General features: G+C 52.8%; 1 non-coding gene across 1 annotated transcript in view; it reads right to left on the bottom strand.

Annotated features, from left to right (window-relative positions):
• LOC126130121 (small subunit ribosomal RNA) overlaps positions 1 to 761 on the bottom strand; it is a 1,909-nt gene extending 1,148 nt beyond the window's left edge. The window contains exon 1 of the ribosomal RNA XR_007527365.1: positions 1 to 761. This exon is cut by the window's left edge and continues 1,148 nt beyond it. This is a non-coding gene — a ribosomal RNA (small subunit ribosomal RNA).
• Between the last annotated feature and the right edge of the window lie 4,239 nt (positions 762 to 5,000).

Genomic DNA, 5,000 nt, shown 5'->3' with positions numbered 1-5,000 from the left:
ACGCACGAGGCGGTCGCACGCCTTCGGCTCGCCCCACCGGCAGGACGTCCCACGATACATGCCAGTTAAACACCGACGGGCGGTGAACCAACAGCGTGGGACACAAATCCAACTACGAGCTTTTTAACCGCAACAACTTTAATATACGCTATTGGAGCTGGAATTACCGCGGCTGCTGGCACCAGACTTGCCCTCCAATAGATACTCGTTAAAGGATTTAAAGTGTACTCATTCCGATTACGGGGCCTCGGATGAGTCCCGTATCGTTATTTTTCGTCACTACCTCCCCGTGCCGGGAGTGGGTAATTTGCGCGCCTGCTGCCTTCCTTGGATGTGGTAGCCGTTTCTCAGGCTCCCTCTCCGGAATCGAACCCTGATTCCCCGTTACCCGTTACAACCATGGTAGGCGCAGAACCTACCATCGACAGTTGATAAGGCAGACATTTGAAAGATGCGTCGCCGGTACGAGGACCGTGCGATCAGCCCAAAGTTATTCAGAGTCACCAAGGCAAACGGACCGGACGAGCCGACCGATTGGTTTTGATCTAATAAAAGCGTCCCTTCCATCTCTGGTCGGGACTCTGTTTGCATGTATTAGCTCTAGAATTACCACAGTTATCCAAGTAACGTGGGTACGATCTAAGGAACCATAACTGATTTAATGAGCCATTCGCGGTTTCACCTTAATGCGGCTTGTACTGAGACATGCATGGCTTAATCTTTGAGACAAGCATATGACTACTGGCAGGATCAACCAGGGAGCTGCGTCAACTAGAGCTGAGCAGCCGGCCGCCCGGGAGTGTGTCCCAGGGGCCCGCGCGAACACGCAAGCGTCCGCTCAATTATTCTGCAAACAGGAGGAGGCTGAGCTCCCCTGCACAATACACCTCGAAACCCTCTCAGGTCCCGGCGGCGCGCAGCGCCGTCCTAAGTACTTGGTCGGGTTCGAGAGAGGCGCAATCGCCCGGAGTTAGGCGAGTAGACGCTTTAGGTGCGACCACCCGTGCTCCCAACTGAGCTTGCCGCTGCCGACAGAGGCCCGGGAGCGTGCTGTCGTGGCATTGCCGGCGGGAGACAACACGCGCCACCTACGGTGACCGGCAGCTCCAACGCCAGCGCCACAGAAGGGCAAAGGCCCCACGTGGGTGCCGAAGCGAACTCTCTCAGCACAGCGCACGTGCCAACACGTCTGCACAACTGCGATACAAACCACCAGCGAGAACCGCTGGGGCGACCGAGCAGCAGACGGCGTCGCGGCGCCGAGTGCCGGGCGGCGGCGCATCCTCAACGCACACAGTCCTCAGTCGGACCAGCACACTGCAGATGTCCACCGCGCTTCGCACCGGGCCCGCGAGGACCCACTTTGGCCGCCCGGCGCCGCGCGCAGGGTGCCCCGGCGCGCAGCTGCGCCGCCTGCCGCGTCCGTCGGCCGGCGCGCCTGCCACTGGGCGCCCCCACCAGCCGGCTGTAGCGCGTGCGCCCACGCACCGCGCGGCCAGCACGCCGGGCGGCCCCCCCTCACCGGCCGGGGACGGTCCCACCCAGCCACCGCCGCGTATCGCTTCACACACAGATTTGCCCTTACTGATTTACCTCCAGCAACAACAACCGCACCACAATGGGTTTACCAGTTGTTCATTTGCGTAACGTCACCAGCAAACGTAGACGTCCATCCCAGTTTGCAAATGCAACGATTATTGCATACCTGTCTGTTAGGTGTCACGACACACTACGTCTGCCCACATACACGCAACAAAATGTGCACGACTAGAGAACACGTGGGAGGTGGCCCCCTACGTATGCGATGTCCATTACGAGACCGACTGTCAACCAGCATCTGTACCATGTCGCAGATGTGGAACGCGGTGCACCATGCTATCACACTGTGTGAGAAGAGACGACTACGTTTGAATACACGCGCCACTACATCAACAGACGGCTCATGCTGATCGCCATCCAGGGCGTCCGTTAATCCCACACGTCTCTATGGCGTACCACACTGCAATGTAGCTGTTATGGGGAGACGGCACGTGGCTGAGTGCACAACATTTGGACCGTATGGTTCGCTGTTGTTGGGCGCAGTCGTTGTACGGTCACACATGTGCCACAGCGTATCATGCAGTACATACGGACCTATGTGCAGTACAATGTGAGGGTTAAGCTTACGACATCAGCGGACAGTGGACACAGGCCGTACCACGACGTAGACTGAGCGCTTCGACATGCGAATGCCAGTGAACAGCTGCGAAGGGCATTGAACACGCAAGCACCTGAACGACCAGCGTGCGAAGGCAGGGGGGAGGGTGGGGGCGATGTACATCCTGCAGTCGTCCACATTACAGTGTACAGCGGGAGCATGTAAAAAGTAAGCAACACTTGCGAAGTGTTGAACATGAAACGATACACAAGAGGGTGGGCGGTGCGAGTAGCGAACTATATTCAGAGGGTTGTGGTTAGACAACACTGGATTAATGTAACGTGTCATATGCCAATTACAGAGCAGGTTAAGGCACAACTTGGGTTAGGTTAAGGCACAACGTGGGTTAGGTTAAGGCACAACTTGGGTTAGGTTAAGGCACAACGTGGGTTAGGTTAAGGCACAACGTGGGTTAGGTTAAGGCACAACGTGGGTTAGGTTAAGGCACAACGTGGGTTAGGTTAAGGCACAACGTGGGTTAGGTTAAGGCACAACGTGGGTTAGGTTAAGGCACAACGTGGGTTAGGTTAAGGCACAACGTGGGTTAGGTTAAGGCACAACGTGGGTTAGGTTAAGGCACAACGTGGGTTAGGTTAAGGCACAACGTGGGTTAGGTTAAGGCACAACGTGGGTTAGGTTAAGGCACAACGTGGGTTAGGTTAAGGCACAACGTGGGTTAGGTTAAGGCACAACGTGGGTTAGGTTAAGGCACAACGTGGGTTAGGTTAAGGCACAACGTGGGTTAGGTTAAGGCACAACGTGGGTTAGGTTAAGGCACAACGTGGGTTAGGTTAAGGCACAACGTGGGTTAGGTTAAGGCACAACTTGGGTTAGGTTAAGGCACAACTTGGGTTAGGTTAAGGCACAACTTGGGTTAGGTTAAGGCACAACTTGGGTTAGGTTAAGGCACAACTTGGGTTAGGTTAAGGCACAACTTGGGTTAGGTTAAGGCACAACTTGGGTTAGGTTAAGGCACAACTTGGGTTAGGTTAAGGCACAACTTGGGTTAGGTTAAGGCACAACGTGGGTTAGGTTAAGGCACAACGTGGGTTAGGTTAAGGCACAACGTGGGTTAGGTTAAGGCACAACGTGGGTTAGGTTAAGGCACAACGTGGGTTAGGTTAAGGCACAACGTGGGTTAGGTTAAGGCACAACGTGGGTTAGGTTAAGGCACAACGTGGGTTAGGTTAAGGCACAACGTGGGTTAGGTTAAGGCACAACGTGGGTTAGGTTAAGGCACAACGTGGGTTAGGTTAAGGCACAACGTGGGTTAGGTTAAGGCACAACGTGGGTTAGGTTAAGGCACAACGTGGGTTAGGTTAAGGCACAACGTGGGTTAGGTTAAGGCACAACGTGGGTTAGGTTAAGGCACAACGTGGGTTAGGTTAAGGCACAACGTGGGTTAGGTTAAGGCACAACTTGGGTTAGGTTAAGGCACAACTTGGGTTAGGTTAAGGCACAACGTGGGTTAGGTTAAGGCACAACTTGGGTTAGGTTAAGGCACAACTTGGGTTAGGTTAAGGCACAACTTGGGTTAGGTTAAGGCACAACTTGGGTTAGGTTAAGGCACAACTTGGGTTAGGTTAAGGCACAACTTGGGTTAGGTTAAGGCACAACTTGGGTTAGGTTAAGGCACAACTTGGGTTAGGTTAAGGCACAACTTGGGTTAGGTTAAGGCACAACGTGGGTTAGGTTAAGGCACAACGTGGGTTAGGTTAAGGCACAACGTGGGTTAGGTTAAGGCACAACGTGGGTTAGGTTAAGGCACAACGTGGGTTAGGTTAAGGCACAACGTGGGTTAGGTTAAGGCACAACGTGGGTTAGGTTAAGGCACAACGTGGGTTAGGTTAAGGCACAACGTGGGTTAGGTTAAGGCACAACGTGGGTTAGGTTAAGGCACAACGTGGGTTAGGTTAAGGCACAACGTGGGTTAGGTTAAGGCACAACGTGGGTTAGGTTAAGGCACAACGTGGGTTAGGTTAAGGCACAACGTGGGTTAGGTTAAGGCACAACGTGGGTTAGGTTAAGGTAGAAATTGCGTTACATTGCGGTACAAATTGCGTTACATTGCGGTACAAATTGCGTTACATTGCGGTACAAATTGCGTTACATTGCGGTACAAATTGCGTTACATTGCGGTACAAATTGCGTTACATTGCGGTACAAATTGCGTTACATTGCGGTACAAATTGCGTTACATTGCGGTACAAATTGCGTTACATTGCGGTACAAATTGCGTTACATTGCGGTACAAATTGCGTTACATTGCGGTACAAATTGCGTTACATTGCGGTACAAATTGCGTTACATTGCGGTACACATTGCGTTACACATTGCGGTACACATTGCGTTACACATTGCGGTACACATTGCGTTACACATTGCGGTACACATTGCGGTACACATTGCGTTACACATTGCGTTACACATTGCGGTACACATTGCGGTACATTGCGGTACACATTGCGGTACATTGCGGTACACATTGCGTTACATTGCGGTACACATTGCGTTACATTGCGGTACACATTGCGTTACATTGCGGTACAAATTGCGTTACGAATTTGGTTAAGTTAAGGTGCAAAATGGGTTAGGTTAAGGTGCGAAATGGGTTGGATTACAGTACACAACGTGGTAAGAGAGTGTGTTGGGGGGGGGGGGGGGGCCGAGGTTCGTTGGTAGTGATCATTGTAAGTGAATGTCTGAGGCAGCTTCAGTATGTCACAGCAGTTATGTCTCGTCAGGATGCGCTTTTCGCTCGTGACTGGAGGCGCGCCGCGTCTGTGGTTGCGGCAAGGGAGCG

The sequence above is a fragment of the Schistocerca cancellata genome, unplaced genomic scaffold, assembly GCF_023864275.1.
Source record: "Schistocerca cancellata isolate TAMUIC-IGC-003103 unplaced genomic scaffold, iqSchCanc2.1 HiC_scaffold_549, whole genome shotgun sequence".
NCBI lineage: Eukaryota > Metazoa > Arthropoda > Insecta > Orthoptera > Acrididae > Schistocerca > Schistocerca cancellata.
The sequence above is the reverse complement of the archived record's forward strand: the minus strand, read 5'-3'. Positions and strand labels throughout refer to the sequence as shown.